The 18,620-nt window shown below is 33.4% G+C and overlaps 1 protein-coding gene and 1 long non-coding RNA gene across 4 annotated transcripts in view; both read right to left on the reverse strand.

The window, feature by feature from the left end:
- The window catches only part of Immp2l (inner mitochondrial membrane peptidase subunit 2), an 878,014-nt gene that overhangs the window by 581,374 nt on the left and 278,020 nt on the right, over positions 1-18,620 (reverse strand). The gene's annotated exons all lie outside the window — the stretch shown is intronic.
- LOC134473664 (uncharacterized) lies at positions 8,724-17,736 on the reverse strand. Its single transcript, XR_010044029.1, has 2 exons — positions 14,720-17,736; positions 8,724-10,825 (listed from the first exon to the last, which is right to left on the reverse strand). It is a non-coding gene; the product is annotated as an uncharacterized LOC134473664 (long non-coding RNA).

The raw sequence follows: 18,620 nt of genomic DNA on the forward strand, positions 1-18,620 counted from the left end.
TCTGCATCAGCTTCCAAAGATACTTGAAAATTTCTCCCTAAATCACTCCTGTCATGATTTAAGCCTTTTTTTTTTTTTGCTTCTCCACTGAGTGCCTTGAAGAAAGAACAGCTGCTCATCACTGCCCATGTAATATCCTTTAACACACAGTGAAAAGCAGGAAAACAGCCATATTCTCACATGCCTGTCAAAGGAAATGCTCTTGGGAACCACTCAAGGCCTGCCTGTGATTTCAATGAACTTTAAGACTGTAATTAAGTCCCTATTCACACTTTACTACTCTAGGCTAAATAAACCCTCCTTTAGGCTTTCACCACAAAGCAGATTTCTCAAACCTTTTAATATTTTCTGTTGGATTTCTCTGGATTCTCTCCAAATTCTACACAATCAAGTCATGACTAGGGCTTCAGGAGAAAAGGGAATTGCCTGGCAGCCTGTGAATGTTAGATTGTTGCATTTGTACGTTTGATTTTCCTCCCTGTGTGAATTACCCTGAACACACATCTCTACTGAGCTCTACTCTGTTTACAAGTTCTTCCCACTTGCCATGATGATTTTCGAATTACAAAGCTTTTATGTTTTCCAGAGCATTGGCATGGTTTGAAGATACTGACATATTATGTGTCCCTAAAGAAAATGAAAACACCAAACTAAGGACTGTTACCTGGAGAGTATGAGTCAGAATTCACTGCCACAAACTTCCTAAGCTGAACCTAAAACATTGTGTCAGACACTTGGGTTTAAATTTCAATTCTGACATCTACTAATTTCAGGACTTTGGCAAATACCGAACGTTTCTGGGAATAATAATTCCTACTTCACAGGGTCATCATGAGAAATGAATTGAGTTAATAATGGAAAGAACATGGCAGCATGATACGTGCTCTGTCATAATTCTAATATGTATTCATTATTGTATCTTCGGCATGGAACAATCATTCTAGCTATTTTTTAAACTATTTTCACAGCACAATGGTAAAGGCCAAGAGGGCTCATTCCTCTGCAGAATGAAATTCAATGTGAAGGATAAAAGCCTGATCAAATAATAAGTCAAAAGATTTAACTCTCAGCATATACTTCACCATCTGCTGCTTTTTAAGCAGGGCAGCAGCAAGGACAGGCAGAATAGGATGCAAGTGGTGGTGCACACATTGTAAAGGTGGGCACACCCAAACAACAGTAGCCTGAGACAAGCAACATAAGCTAAGGAGCCAAAACTCCGAATTTCACTCTTTCACATGTGATCGTGAGCATTAAGCCAAATGACCTTGGTGAAGTATAAATTTAGCATTTTGCTTTACAAAATATTAGCTTGCTGTTTTAAAGATACTCAAAATATTAATTTTTTGCTGCTTTCTATGAAAACAATTTTTATTCTATTATTTCAAAAAGGTATATGACTTAACATAAAAAGGTTACATATTACTATAAATGAAAAGGAACATGACATTTTTCTATTTTTTAAAATATTTAAATGAATTCTGAGTAGACCAGGACAGTAAATTAATAATGAATTTTCTTTAATGACATCCCTAACATTTGACCCCTTGCTGTAAAATCAATTCTGCTAGGGGAAAACAAAAAGTTAGTTACTTTGCAGGAGAATGACAGCACTGTAAGAGCGTGATAAAACAAGTCCTATTTCCAAAAGTATCTATGGATATGCTTCAAAACTGCTGACTGACAAGAACATAATTTACCCCAATTTTAGAAGATTTAGCAATAATATAGTAAAACTGTTCAATCTATATATGAGGCAAAATACAGGAGATGAAAAGCATGTTTATAATATGAATAAATAATAAAAATGGCTAACATACAATAGGCTCTACTCTACAGGCCTTACACAACTTATTTATTTATTTATTTATTTATTTGTTTATTTTATTTAACCCTTAGAATACCCTTATCACACATAGGAGGGACAATGAGGATTGGAAAAGCTGTCACTGCTCACAGTGACAAAATTGACATTTAGAAATATCCGAATCAAGATGTAGCTCTTAATCTAACCCAATTATGGTCATGAAAGTATGTAAACAGGTTACAATTAACAGTTGTTACAATGGGATGCGATGAAACAGAATAAGATAATAAGCAGAGTAAAGTTTTTTGAAAGTCACTACCCTAAACCAGTGTTATACTTGCAGTGACCAGTGACATAAAAAGAGAAATTTAAAATGTTCAATAATATTCAAACATTGAGTCGTCTTACTGTTCTATTTTGTTTTATAGAAGAAACACAAAGAAAATTTGGATGACTTTCTTTACCTACATAGCTAATTGGGGCAGACTCAGAACAAGAACATAGTATTGCTGAAAGTATTTTGATTTGAGAGATATATTACAAGGCATGTAAGACTTTTGGAGTGAAAGAAGATACTATAGATAATTCTAACAGAAATGTAAGCATAAATCTGTATTGTTGTGAGCAGGCCCTGTAAGCAGTGCGTGGCTTCTTCAACAAACCATCAATGCCTCTGAAGTAAACAACTGGAAAAAAATTCCTGTTGAGTAGAAAGACTTCTTTTAAGAAAATATTTACCTAATTTAAACATTAAACTAGTAGAGAAACAGGAAGGAAAGCTCCCACAATTTGAAGCAACATATAAGAGAAGTTATCAAGACCTGCTAACGGTTTGTGAAAGTGTCCCCAGTGTTTCCAGTACTGATACCAAAATTGGCAAGGAGAAGTTCCAAATAAATTGCTGACACTGTGAATTAATGCTCACCAGATGCAAGTGATATTTACTGCAAGTTACAGTTTCTATAAATATGACCCATAACAAATATTAATACTCAAAGAACTTAGCAAAGACCTAAAAAAGGAATATGTATTTTCAGAGGTCAGTGAATATTTCAGAGTGATTTATATAAGTATTTCTAATCCCTGCTAAGCATTATGTAGCAATGAATGGACTTTTCAATCAGTGAGAAGATAACTAATATTTTAGCCCATGAAGACATTATGTAAATTTAACTGGTTATACTGCAGCCCTTATGACTTGAAACATCTGTTCAATATAAGTTTTTCTGATAATACATGAAGTTTCAAACTGCATATTACAGCATTTTTCAGTATATTTATAATGTGATGGTTTTGTCCTTTACTAGGTATGAAACTTTTAAGGTATGACCTGTAACAAGATACTGAAGTTATTCCTTACCACACCATCTGCTGAAATATATTTCCTCCTAAAATTATATAGCATTTATAACTATATTAGAAAATCATCTTCACACAATTTGGCACTTAATTGCATGCATTAATATATCATTTTTTTTACCTAAGGTCATTAATTCAGCATCATGAAAAAGAAAAAGAACTAAAAGTAAGAAGCAGAAGGGAGATAAAACTAAAAGTAGTCAAGTTGGGAAAACACATATCACAAAGCCTAAGCACTGAATTAATGGTTCAGTCTTCTGTTCTCCATGCTCAATCTTCATACTCATAGTTTAAACACAATTCAAACAGGTTACAATTATGGATTTCCCATTCCACAAAAGATTAGAGAAAGTCCAATGGAAATGTCACAAGAATGTCACAGCGAAGCATGATGAGAACAATATAAAATGAAATATGAGTTTGGAAGCAAGTGAGAAGGAAAACGATCTTACTATATAATTAGTAATGAGAAGTCAAAGGAAACAGAAAACTTTCTTGCCAGTGGGAGTCTGAACATAGGATAGTAATTTGCATACACTTACAAAAAATATATACATTTATGCCTTATATTCATCCAAAAGTGCTTTTCCCCATATCCACATGAAGCCATGTATGAGATACTTCACTAGTATTATTTATGCTATCAAACCTAGTTAACAGTCACCAAAGGTCTGTACAATAAAATGCAGCGTATGAGCAAAATTAACTCTAGATGGATCTTGGACCTAAAGGCAAAGCCTATGACTACAAAACTGCTAGGAGAAACACAGACAGAAAATTTCAAGACATTTGTATAGGCACGGATTTACCAAAAACAGTAATGATGAAGACAGGGAAAGTCAAATTTAAAATCATCAACATTAAAAACTTATAGTAGTCAAAATGCATTTTTAAAAATAGAATAGCCAGGCAATAGGGGGAAAGTATCTGTAGTACCATACAGATATAAAGTTTGGTATCCACAAATAACGAAGTCTTCCAGGTCTATAAAATTAATAAATTAATGAAAAAGTGGCACGAAAGGAAAAAATAAACACTTCACAAAACAACCATTAAGCCCTTTAAAAGATGCTCAGTAAACCAAAAATTAAAACCAAAGTGAGGTACCAATACATGCCAGTAATATGACTAAGGTAAAAATCCAATAATACTGGCCACAGACATCTCCTCACAAAGGATACACAAATAACAAAGATGCTCAACATCACTGACCATTAAGGAAATACAAATTATGATCACAATCAGATTTTTTAAACACTGTTAGAATTTCAAAATGAAAACTAATAATGAATGTTGGTAAGGATATGGAGAAACCATAAATGCATAAATTATACATTTGCTGGTAAGGAATATAAATGTCTTAGCTGCTCTGGGAAATAGTTTGGCAATTTCTTAACAAAAGAAGAAATAAAAAAACGTAGGATACGCTTAGTACATGTAAGTGTCACCATCCAGTATTCACATTACTGGGCATTTGTCACAGAGAAATAAGAATTTACTTTTACACAAAAACATACTCACAGATATTCATAACTTTTATCTAGAATTACCAAAAATTATAAATAATCCATACGTCTTTCAATGAGTGAATGATTAAACAAATAGATAATTTATGTCACATTTACAAAATGAAAAGGTAAAAAAGTAATAAAAATAAAGCAATTGCACTAATTAACTTCAAAAGAAAGCTGAATGAAAGAAGCCAGTCTGTATCCTGGCATAGTAACAATGAATATAATTTCACAAAGTAGGCTCTCAAGTTCAAATCCAGTCTAGGCAAGTTAGACTCTGTCTCAAAATAAAAATGCACTGGGGGTACAGCTTAGTGCAAAGGCTCAATCCCAAGCATGACAAACAAACAAAAAAAGAGCAACACTCAAAATATTTTATACTGTTTTAATGAACCTTGAAACCAGAATGTTAAGCAAAATAAATTAGACACATAAGCTTAATTATATCATGGTATCTCTTGTATGAAACACAGAAACTATAAGGGAGATAGATCTTCTCCAACAGGAATGGGGTCAAGTGATGGATGGTGGAGAGAGAGGGGAAAGGAAGGGAATGAAGAAGAGTACGATGTGTTACATACATGCACCAACTCCTCCAAAAGGAATGTAAACATCACACACTACAAACAAGCACTAATAACATTCAAAGAGTATTTATACTGTATGATTGTATTTGTACAAAACCTAGTACAGGAAAAAAACTAATCCACTATGACAGAAAGATGAGTGATTTCTTGGAGCTGGGGGTAGGATTGCACGGAAGGGATACCATCGTATATGTGGAGGTAAACAAAATGTCCCATCTGTGATGTTGTTTCCAGGGATGTATGAATTTGTCAAAATGTTTGTCAAAACATTTGTCAGTAAACTGGACACTTAAAAATGAGGTTATTCTTTTGTATGTATACCTCAATAAAGGTAATTTCTAAAAAAGGTAGAATGTGTGAGGAATAGAATGTCAGTAACAAATAGAGGCCATGAATTCACTGTGCAAACAGCAACATGGAAAAATGAGAAAAATTCTACAAGCGAAATTTATATCATTCTATGTTAGGATCAATGGAAAAGCAGCTTGTGATAGTTTTGAAGGGTGTCAACTGCAGAGACATCCATTGTAGGTAAAAATCTTGGCTCCACACCTGTGAGCTGTGCACCCTGGCAAGCTACCAACATGAATAAGAATATCTGCTTCATGAGGCTGTTTTAAGGACTCAATGGGTAAATGCTGATGAATGCTTAACAGTATCTTGAATGTGAAAAATATTGGTGATATATATATATATATATATATATATATATATATCCAGGATAAATATATATCTGCCTAAGCTGAAAAGTAAAATATAGAGACATGAATTCAATGACTTTCATAGATAGTTAACAAAGGGAGAGATGAGAGGATTATGAGCTGAATGAAAAGGAATAAAGTAAAATAAAAGTTAATAGTGATCAAGGATGAAAGTTTTCCATAACTAAACAAATGGTGTATACTTGAGATCGTAAGGTGAAAAAACTACATTAAAAAGAACATTGAAAGAGCAAAACTGTTGTGAACTAGTTCACCTTTTGTCTTGCATTACTGAAATTCTAAATAATGTTAGTCTAAAAATGACACTGAGACATAAGAAAGAGGAAAAAATCAAAGACATAAAATATTAGACTAATGTACTGTTAAATACACACACACACACACACACACACACACACACACACACAGACATTCACACATATATAGACCAAATGCATTTTAGAAAGACTTTGCATCATGTTCTTAAGTGGGATGTTAAGATAAGAAGTCTTAGATAGCTGTCATTATTTATGTATCTCACCCCAAAATTGAAAGCTACATGAAGATGTACCAGTCAAACAGTGCTAGTACATAGCACTGGTCATTAAATAGCTGTTAATCTTATTTAATGACCATCACTGAATGTCTACTTATGTGCAAGTGTTCTAGTTATCTGTACACAGAACAAACGCTCTTCAAAAAGCAGCCCAATTAAAATGGCCATTGGAAGCTCAAACAAGAGTCTGACATTTTCAGAAACAAATGCAAATCTACTATTAATGGAGGTTTTGCCAGAAAAATCTTTAAAAGTATAGCTGAAGCAGAAGAAAAAAAAAAAAACCTGTGAGCTTCTTAAGAAAGAAAGGTCTTTTGAAAAAGCATTAAACTTATTCATGAGGCAACAACAGTTCACTAAGATTTCTGATCATAACCATTATGTACTCAAAAAGGACCCCTCATATTGAATTATATTGAGTTTCAAAAATACAATCCTGCAGCTGCTATATTAAAAATGTGTTTTATTATATATCCACTGTTTTACTGCCCAGCAAGGTTCCATATTAAAGAGAAAGGGGTACAAAAGAACCAACAGCAATTTGTGAGCACAAATAAGCTGCATCTTTGCTGAAAAAATTATAACATTACAAGAAAAGTAAGCATTTCAACAGATATCAGAAATAAAAAAAGAGTGGACCTGGAGCTGAACATTACTAGAGATCGTAAGGTGTATACTTGAGATCATAAGTAAAATTTACTTCTAAGGAGGAAATATTGTGGTATCTATGGGCACATCTTAAGCACTCTCAGTTGAGTGGTTCTCAGTTAAACAACACTAACCCTTTGGGACCAGGTCACAGACTTACCCAGAGTAGACTGCCTATACCCAGCATCACAATCTGAAAAAACTCATCAGCAGCAGCTTGCACTTTAAATCCACAGGGATTTTTTTTTTTTTTTTGCAATTTTGCAGAGATCCTCCATCCTGTCTGCACAGAAGATGCGCTCAAAGGTCTTTCTAAACTACAAGACATAGATCCTATCAGTTAAATAAGAATTAGTAGTAAAGCCATACAATATGCTAGAGGCCATACAGTCTCAATTCATCAGCCAAATTTAAAGACAAGTTTTCTTTCATTAAACTTTTAAATGTTTAATATATTTGTAGACTCCTATGCAATTGCAAGAAATCGTAAAGACAGAATCCTCTGTACTGCCTACCATAACTCTCCTGGTAGTGACATCTGGCAAAACTTCAGGCCAAAATGACAATCAGGATGTTGACATTGACACAGTCAGCACATAAAACAATTCTCACTTGTTCTCATACAGCAGATTTTTGTCATATAAAACTCCTCTGTTGTCCTTTCATAGATACAACTGCCTCCCTCTTCTCTTATCCCAAACTTGTGGCCCTGATTCCTGTCATCACTAATATTCTTTATTTTGTAATTTTTTGTCATTTTAAGTATGTTACATATTTCAATATGTGACCTTTAAAGATTGATTACCTTTGATTCAGAGTAATTTCCTGGAGATCCATACTCATTTAACTATTTACCACTGAAGAATATCTGGGCTATTTCCTTTGGGCTTCTTAACAGTAAAGATGCTATGAAAGGGGCTGGGGATTTAGCTCAGTGGCATAAGCACCTGGTGCCTGGCAAGCACAAGGCCATGAGTTTCCCAGGACCCCCCCCAAAAAAAGCTATGAAAATTCCTGTAAATGTATTTGTATAACTGTAAGTTGTTGTATCTCTGAGACAAATAGTCAAGAGTACAATTGTTGAGTCATATAGTAATTACATGTTTAGTGTTATATGAAATTATCACACCATTTTCCACAGTAGCTTCACCATTTTACATTTCAGCAGTAACGTATCAGTGATCCAGTTACTTTAGACCATCTTCAGCACGATGCACTGTTACTTTCTTGGTCGTTCTGATAGCTGTGTAGCTGTAACTTACTACATCTTTTGTGTTTAATAGCTACGAATGGTGAAAATATTTTCAAGGTTCTTGCCGCTGTGTTACCTCTGTAGGGAATGTTTCTTCTTGTTTTTTACCCATATTTTAAAATGGGTTGTTTTGGTTTTTAAAGTTTGCAGAATTCTTTTCCTAATCTAGATATTGTGGGGTGGTTTTGATTTGTTCACTCTGTGGTTTGCAAATATTTTCTCCCAGTTCGTAGTTTATCTTTCTGTTTTCCTTTCACAGAACAAAGTAAGTTAAGTTTATCAATCCTTCTTTCTATGGATCCTTCTTTTGGCATTAAGTCAGAATTCCTTGTTGAGTTTAGATCCTGAAGACCATATTCTAATTTTTTTCTAAAATAGTTACATTTTAATATGTTTTTTATTAAAGCTCATGACCCCTTTTGATCTGCATTTTGTAGATGTGTGGTTTAGGTTAGGTTCATTATTTTACCTATGAATGTCCAATTGTTCCAGCACCATTTGCTGCAATGGCTATCTTTCCTCTATTGAACTGCTTTTGCACCTTTGTCAAAATCTGAGTTGGCCATAACTCTGTAGATTCATTCCTGAGTTCCACATCCTGTACCACTGATGTATGTGTCTTTGCCTCTAACAATATCACATTGTCTTGGTTCCTGCTGCTACAAAGTAAGCTGATAATCAAAGTATTTTTTAGTGTAAATTAGGTCATGTCCATTTCCAGTCTGAAAACCTTCCAATGCCTCCTAACACATTAGACGGATATTCTACCCCCTTATTCAGGCTCACAGACTTCTGTCAGCTAGATCTCCACCAGCTTCTCGGGTTGCACTCTACATGCTCATAAGTATTATCAGTCTTGTTTTTTTTCCCTGGGCACATCTTAGAAACTCTTCACTGAAATGCTCTTGCCCCAAATGTTTACATTTTGTTTTTTGTCATCAGTTCTCAATTTAAATGGCTTTCATTAAAAAGACTTCTTTGACGACTCAATCATCCTTGTATAACTTCTCTTCAGCATTCTTGGTATTTTTGTCATTTATTTACTTGTTGAATTGGCTCCCTGACCTGAGAACCACAATCTAAGTTTCATATGAACACAATCCTTGTCTGTCTTATTGCCATAAATATAGAATCTAAAATATTGCTTTTCACAGGGTAGAACTATAATTAGTATTTTCTAGATAAAAATTTCTATTTAAGAAATCTAGCATGAGAAATAACTATAGAAAAAACAAAAATAACTAATACCTACTGATGAAATTAAATGTAGTTTTTAGACTTCCATGATAGAGATTATGACAACAGCCAAAATCTTTATAACCCAGCACTTTTAATTTGATTAATTCAAGCTCTAGCCACCAAAAATTACTATATTAGAAATGTGTGGCATAAAACAGATTGGGAGTTTTCCTAATATGACTCATTTCTGAGGTAATTATTACAGCTGCAACACACTTAGTTGTACTCTAGACTTCAGTAGACCAAACCCTCAATAACATATTCAGTGCATTTTGATCTTAAAATAATCGTATCACACTAGTTTTGATTCAGCTCATAATACTAATCCTTCTCACCTTTGAAATTCTAAACAACAAATGAGGGCCTTATATGAGTATCATCTGAAATTCTGAAACTGTACATATCTCTAGGACAAAGCTGTATAGAAGACTGTTTTATCCCTTTAACTGCCGTGTTCTGATCTAAAGGTCCTCAATTCTTCAATTATTTATTTCCTCTAAGGGGAATAAAGAATCTAAAAAATCAAAAAAGTGTTTACTATTTACAAATCATTTCATCATTATATCTATGAACAAAAATTAGCAATTCATATAGGAATTACTAGGAAGTATTCTCCTTCCTGCAAAAGAAAAAAAAAAACACATTAAAAACTAAAGTAATGAACCCTTGGCTTTTGTCTTTGACGGAATGTCTACAGGCCATTCTTCAATGTACTGTTTTGAAATTTAAAAACTCAATCTCATAATTCAAATTTTTATTTATGTACATACATTCAAAATTTGGAAACAGAAAATCTCAGTTAATTATTTCTGCATAATTTTAATGTTTATGAAATGTTTTGAGAATTTCTATGATCATGACTATGCAAAGTCAAGACATCCTGGTTTTTATTACACAAAACTACCTTCATATTTGTGAGGGAATAAGGTCAATTGTCCTTTTTTTTTTAATCATACACCAGCTCCATTTGTCACAAATAACAATGGCACAACAAACAAACTGCACAAAACTAACTGGACAGTTGTCAAATATTAAACACCCCAAAAATAAGGGTTTCCTAAATTTCTTTGTGAATTTGTAAAACAGGAAACACAGCAATCATTTGCAGAAACTTACTTGGTTCTCTATGGATTTCACAAATATTTTTTTGAGAGATCTCCTGGTCCTGTACAGGAAAGGCAACATGATGTAAAAGAGTCATGGAGAAAACAATTTAAAGTCACATTCCCTCTCAAAAAGCTTTGGTATTAACAGAATAAAATACCCTAATGGATATAGTCAATTATATAGGAATATTAAAATAAACATGAAAGTTCAGCTCATCCATTAATGGAAAGGTTATTGCATAGCAAGAAAATGAATTTTCATATACTATTAAGTTTAGACACTAAAATGAACTGAAGAAACTAATTACTTAAAACAAAGAATGGCCTTTGGAAGCACTGCTGTCTGAAAGGATTTAATGGTCAAAACTTGCTTGGATTATTACCATAAATTAAACTAACGATAGGATGAAGATACTGTTGACAGAAGAGAAGCTCTCCTGAAATGCTAACCTTGCCATTGCTGCGATATTATGAAAAAAATCAATGTCCAAATAAACTGTGCAGTTAAAGCTTTTACAGAAAATAAATACCACAGTGTTTATGCAGATAGGTTTGTCCAAAGCAAAAATAAACTGCAGTGATACAATAGAGACCAGAACAATAGTAAATGTTGTGTCCCAAATGAAAAGTAAGTCAATACCCACACAGTGAATCAGGAAGAGTCAAACTATGATTTTCAGCTATTTGCAGAGGTATTGTGAGCCAATATGTGTGTAAATCTAAGTATGTATTCACATTACAGACATACACAAAGCCAAAAAAAAAAAAAAAAAAAAAAAAGGAGATGGTGTGAACATCACTGCCCAAAGGTAAAATGACCTACAGGCTACTTGAAAAAGTATAACCAGAAGAGAAATATAACTAAGAAAGTTTAAATATTACCTTGTCTGTTTTCTTTTTTTAAAAATGCACTTGAAGAATGATATATAAGACACCTATCACAAGACAGCCACAGAAATAAAAATTTGAAAGGGAGCCTATGTACAAGGGGCTTTTCTACTGGGAAGGTGTTCCTGACTTCACTTGTTGGGTAACAACAGAAAGTAGAATAAGAGAAGTTCTCTGACAAACACAATAACACCCAAAACTTCCTGGGTTGTTTTTAGGAAGGAGAGACTTTATTGTCTTTGACTTATTATGATATGTGGCTTCCAGAAGCTTACAGGGGATAGGGACAGTAGAAAGCCGAATAAGGGAAAGCAACCAGAGAAGACTATGACCAGATACTCAGGTAGAAGACCATATTTTTAGAAAAGGACTGGTATTTTGGGAGGAATTTAAAATTCTAAAAGTAATAAACTAGTATTCTCATTATCTGTAATACATGTTTCTCATTTATTTGGTAAACCTATACCAAAAGAACTAATATCTTGAATATATTGAATAATTGGCTTTCAGAACCTGGAAAATTAAGAACCAGATCCCGGTACTTGGTCTGAAATCAACAGGTCCCCTATGAGACTATCTCATTGTCCTAAATGAGATGATGATGCCACCGTATCTGCAGTGTTTCACAAAAATAAAGTGGTTGGGATTCAGGTGAAGCAAGTTCTGAGTATAGTAGAAGAAAGAGAAGAGCAGGTAAGAGAATCATAGATACCTTCTAGAAATTAACACAAACTTCAAATATATCTCATAGGTCTCTACATGAGAAGAAATGCAGGATGCTGCAAATTTATAGGAATAATAATGTTACCATTATTTTTAAAAGATTAAGATTTAGATCAAGATTGTAGCTGGGCATGGTAGTACACACCTGTAATCCAAGCTGCTTGGGAATCTGATGTAGGAAGATAACAAATAAAGGCTGGCATGGGTAACTCAGAAAGTCTCTTTCTCTCTCAAAAACATAGTGTTTATAGTTTCTATCTGTTCATTTTCTTCTACATTCCATTTTGTGTTTCTAAATGTTCCATAATGCACATATATAATTCAGGTAATGAGAAAATAATTTCAATTCATAAATATATAAAACAACAGTACTGGGGCTGGGGATTTAGCTCAGCGGCATAAGCGCCTGCCTTGCAAGCATGTGGTCATGAGTTCGATCCCTGGTACCGATAAAAAAATAAAAAGCAAAAAAACAGCACTACCCTAAATGATATAACAGTGAATGCACATCTGTTTTAGTCACTCTCTGGTCACTGGGATGAATTAACTTATAGGTCCAATTTAAAGAAGAGGTTTATTTTGGCTTTCAATCTTATTGAAGACCACAAATTCACAATGGCTAATTTTACATACTTCTCTAAAGGATAAAATGGAAGTTTGGATTATTGTTAGCACCCATTTGAGATTTCCCATTGACTCTTTAAGGATGAACCATCCTCTCCCATACACTAAAACTAAATTTAAGATCATATAAGCCCTCTTGAGTCATCACACGATTATACTGCAGGACAAGATCCATTTTAGCATAAAATCATCTACACTCTCTTTAGGACTCCCAAGATTATACTTGCCTATTGAATCATAAACCTCTAAGTCTTCCACCAAATTGGAATTTTTTACTAGCTCTGTATACTCCTAATAAATAGTGGCTGTTTTGAAGTATCAGGAGAGAACCCATCTGGAGGCGTCAAATTCCCAGCACTGATGTAAGATTAAACTAGTCTATGTTTTTTAAAATTTTCTCACTGTACCCTTAATATAGACAATCAGGGCTCTTTGCTGGGCCCCTGATAAGTTTCAGAAGTTTCAGTCCATGGTACTATGCCTAAATGCACAAACAGCAGAGTGGAAGGGCCTATGCAAAGGAAAGCTACTCATTCACAGTGGCCAAGAAGCAGACAGAGCAGCAAGGGTCAGGGAAAGGAGATACGCTCCTCCAGGTCACGCCTGCAAGGACCCACCTCTTCCTACATCCTAATAGTAATAGTAAGTCAGCTTTGTTGCCCTCATGATGCCATCACCTTCCAAATGCCTCACTCATGACTGTATGAGACCTTTGGGATATATTCTTGATCAAAACCATCTATTCAAACCCATAGAATGTACAACACCAAGGACTGAACCTTATTATAAAATATGGAATTTGAAAGATAATACCTGAATGTTGGTGATTCTTCAGTTGTAACAAATGAATCACGCTGACAAGAAATCTTGATAATTGTGGAGACTCTCCATGTGTAGAAATGGAGATATATGGTAAAATCTTCTGCTTAATTTTATTATGAACAGAAAATTACTCTAAAATATAAAGCCTATTTAAAAATCTAGCATAGATCTGACATTACTCATCATGCAACTGTATCAATGCAGTCTCAGAAATATTTAAATGTCTTTTCTTTGTATACATTAGATCATATTGACGATCAATGAAATGAAAATGTATATGGGGCTGTATTCTAAATCTAGAAGGGAGGTACTAAAAAGAAGGCTGTGATGAGCTCTCCTAATAAAATAATGTGATATATTTAGTCTTTAGGGACCTTTTCAATTTGGTGATTTTCTCTAATTTTTTAGTCCTTATGCTGGACCATGGAAACCAAATAAGACTAACAGTTTGCTAGCCTCCACAAAATATGGAGAACAAAAATCTATATTTTAATATTCAGTAGCCATATTTTGTATATTTAGGGTTACATAATTTCTCATTATTAAAAGTGTTGCTGGTATTTAAAGAACTGGTTAATTATTTTAAAGCTTGCTAAATACAGTGTTAATCATTAGATCAATATTTCAGTTCATTTCCACATAAAAAGATAAAAAACAAGAAGGAATAGAGATAGTGCTGTAAATAGCCATCATTTTAAATTACTTTACAAATATTGATACCTTATTTTTAATCCTAATAGCTCCTCTATTGATCTGCATCACACTTTAAAATTTTTAATTTTAAAACATTTGTTTTATATTAGTACTTCAAACAGGAAACTTTAAAATGATAAGTGTTTGGCCATGAATCCCACTACTTATTTTCTCATCCTCATTTAAATAGCGTTTACTATTACCATCAAGTTGTCGAGTTTTGATTTTTGGTTCCATTACCATCAAGTTTTACTGAGAGATTTTAGTCCTGAACTTTGCTCTAAGTATGGTTGCTTGTCCTATACCTAAAATACAAACAGTAAACAATTATGATTATCTACCCATATTAGATAAAAATATAGAAAGTTCCAGAATAACCTTACTTCCCAATATTATGCATACTATATACAATATGTAAAGTCTAACCTGGGGTTGAGTATGTAGCTCAGTGGTAGAGAGCTTGCTTAGCATGCTTTAGGGCTTCAATTTGATCCCCAGAACCACCAAAAGTAAAATTCAATTACAAATAATAAAATTTAGCTTTTTATAAAAATAACATATCATTCTAAAATACTGTACAAGCAAGCATACAATATTATGTATTAATTCAATAATTTTCTAGCCTAACATCCTTACAATTTTTATCATATACATAATTTATAAAATATGTCTTTATTCTTCAACAGGTTTATTTTCTTACTGGAAATTGTTTTCTGTATGTTGCCATTCTATTTCTAACTTTCTTAGAGATGGTTATCTTAGTACAAATTTTCCTGATTCATGAGATAACTTTATGTAATTAGGTTTAAGTTCAGTAATAAGAAAATCACATGAAAGCTCTATTTAAAAAACAGTGCAAATCACCCTACTCAGCTCTCATACTAAGATAATCAGAATAAATATATATGATATAATTGAATATTTAAAGAAACCCTACACATTTTTAAAAACAGAGATGTTAAATGAATTGTTTCACAGAAGTAAAACTATTACATTGATATTTCAACTAAGTCTCTTAAACTTTTTCTACATTCATTTATCTCTATAGAGAATCTCAGTTTTATTTGCTGCCTACAAGACTATTTTCTTAAAACATGCAATATAGAGGAAACAGCCCCATACCAAAAAGTAGATGTAATATATAACCATGGTAGTGTTCTGCTTCACAGACACATTGTGACAAAATGTTACTAACAGAAAATATTAACATATACTTCATGAACATATGAAACTTAAATAAATGAAAAAGTTAAATAAATTTAAAAATCTAACAAAAACATTTTAATTGACATAGAACAAAAAATAGAAATTGAGTCTTATTTTTGATTTAGGCATCTATATAAGGATATGGAAATGCAATAGGAATTCTTTTAAAAGTACCTAATAGAGAGTCTTCAAACTTTCCATTTTAATGTTACATCTTTTGCATCAGCCTTTACATGTGTATAAGGAAACAAAAAAACGAAGCCAGAAGTATTATAAAATTGATAAGAGTGAACTACTATGATTTTAAAACACCTGACTTTTCCTAACCAATCTTACTTTAATAGTATCCTCATACACAGGAAAGAAAATTAGATGGAATAAATGAAAATAGTACTCTTGTCATAAACTTTGAAATATAACATTTTAATGAAAAAGTCTGCAGGAGAATATAGAGGAGAGAAAGATGTATTCTTCAATAATAATTGAACTCAGCCTGAATTCGTGAGAACATCCTTCAGTTTTGCAAATTGCCTCCCATTTGCTAGGAACCATTCTTCTATGCCAGCTTAAAATAAGCAAAGATTACACAAGTACCATGTGCCATCCTAAATAAGGAAAGGGGGAAAAAAACAAGTACAATATGATATTTAAACAGCTGTGTGAAGCTACTGGTTAAAACAAGAATCGTTTTTCAGCTGAGCTTGTTGTGCTTCATTTTGCTAAATATAAACTAGTGCATCATTAAATTAACCACTGATTTGTAGACTAAGAACAGAGCTCCACCTGCAAATAATCCAATAAACACAATAATTTTTCAAGTGCTTATGAAATTGCTATAATTTGGGGTTGAGATTGTAGAGAATTAGTAAAAATGCAGAAATTATTTTGCAGCTATGGTAGGCAAAATACAATTGTTTTCACTATTTGTAATTTTATTAGAGTGAACTGAAAAATTTACAATAAACAAGACATTTACAAATACCCTACAAAGAATTCTACATACAGCAATTAAGGAACATTACTACAGAAAATCAACCTTTTGGAAACAAACAAAAATGTTAAATGTTGTATGATCTGCCTAACTGACCATTACAAGTAAATGAAGTTGAATTAGTTGATGAAATAGAAGAAGACAAGCGTATGCTCAAAATAAGTTTGCTTCTAAAGATCCACAAGGTATCACTGAATACATAAAATAAATTAATTTACTATGTAGCATCTTCTTAGTCAAAGAATCAATGCTTATTCAAATATATCCTCTCAGTTGTTTCTTCTGATTATATCAGAGGTTTTTATTTTCTCAGAAGTGAATAAAACATTGTGGTAAAACATAATAACCAAATATGTTCAAAGAAAAATAAATGTGCAATTGAAAAAAAGCTATGGTCTGTGTACATTAATTTATACTACTAATTTTGCAGATACAGTCCATGAAATCCTCCTATACCAGAAAGCTCAACAGATAGAGTTCACCCCAGGCGCAGAAACAATGACAACACATGACTGTGTACTGAACCTTCTAAAACTGTGAACAAAAATAAACATTTTCTCCTTTTAAATTGAATCTCTCAAGTATTTAGTAACAGTCTCAGAAAGCTGACTAACATAATATGGGAAAAAACTTACAAGACTAATAGCTATATACTAAGTATTTAATGAGAACATTCATTTCCAAAATTCCTGGGATTTAATTATTATTTTTTCTAATTTCTCAAATGGAAGAAAAATTCCACAGCTTTGCACTTGGCTTCTTCTAGCATAATGTCCCCATTACATGGCTCGAAAAGCCAATCTCTAAGGTCTAAAAGCTATAGATGTCTTGGAAATAAACATTCAAGAACCTGGACAATGATCATGTGGAGGACAAGTAAACTCTGTAACTGAGTGAAACCAGCTCAAGTTAAAATGAAAGAAAGAAGAGTGGGAAAGGGTGAATCAAGAAAGTAGAAAGGGGAAAAAGGAGGGAAGGGACTTAGGGGAAAGAAACAAGGTAATGGAGAGGAAAGGAGAGGAGAGGAGGGGAGGGGAGGGGAGGGGAGAGGAGGGGAGAGAAGGGAAGGGAAGGGAAGGGGAGGATAGGGAAGGGAAGGGAAGGGAAGGGAAGGGAAGGGAAGGGAAGGGAAGGGAAGGCATCTGTCATTCAGTCTCCAAAAGATCCTACTCAGAGCAAAAAATAACAGCAATGTTTTGAGTTCCTCATAGAATTAGTCTCACTCATGATTCTTAGAAAAACTGAGAAATCTCCTTTCTACAATGTGAAACCACACTGTTAAATGACTGGATTTCAACAGGGGCCACATAAAGGAATATTTTCAGTATATATTTGTAGCAATAGCAAAAAGCTTATCATCAAAGGCTTTCAATAAAGGGTTCTGGATCTGTAAATGGACTCAGAAGTAGAAATTGAATGAGATGTCATAGTGCTTGATGATAGTGAAGAATATCAGATTTCTGTTCACAGAACCCAAAATATCTCTACACCAGAAAGCTGTATTTCAGTGACAGCCTACTCACCACCAATAACTACACACTAATTCGCAACACTACAGTTGTCAATTTGCCTCTTCTGCCTGCTTTACAGTTGCACTTACCCCGCCTCCAACAGTTTCACTAGACACTCAGGCACTACAGGATTCTATCATTCCATTGAAACAGATGTGTCCATTTCAACATTGCCACATAAGACCACATACAAGGCACACAGAATGAGCCATCACAGGATATTTTAAGGACATTGTTGCTCCCTTCACCAATTCATTTCTCATTGCCAAAACTTAACGAGGGAAATAATATACTCACTTTAACAGTCTCTCTTCTTATGCCTTCCTATTTTTTCACTGTTAAGTTAAACACATTGAGGGCTGTAACAGAACTCTAAGAAAGTAGAAATTATTCTCA

Source organism: Cavia porcellus, unplaced genomic scaffold (genome assembly GCF_034190915.1).
Source record: "Cavia porcellus strain 051 isolate PalLab524CR breed Dunkin Hartley unplaced genomic scaffold, mCavPor4.1 scaffold_2, whole genome shotgun sequence".
In the NCBI taxonomy this organism is placed as follows: domain Eukaryota; kingdom Metazoa; phylum Chordata; class Mammalia; order Rodentia; family Caviidae; genus Cavia; species Cavia porcellus.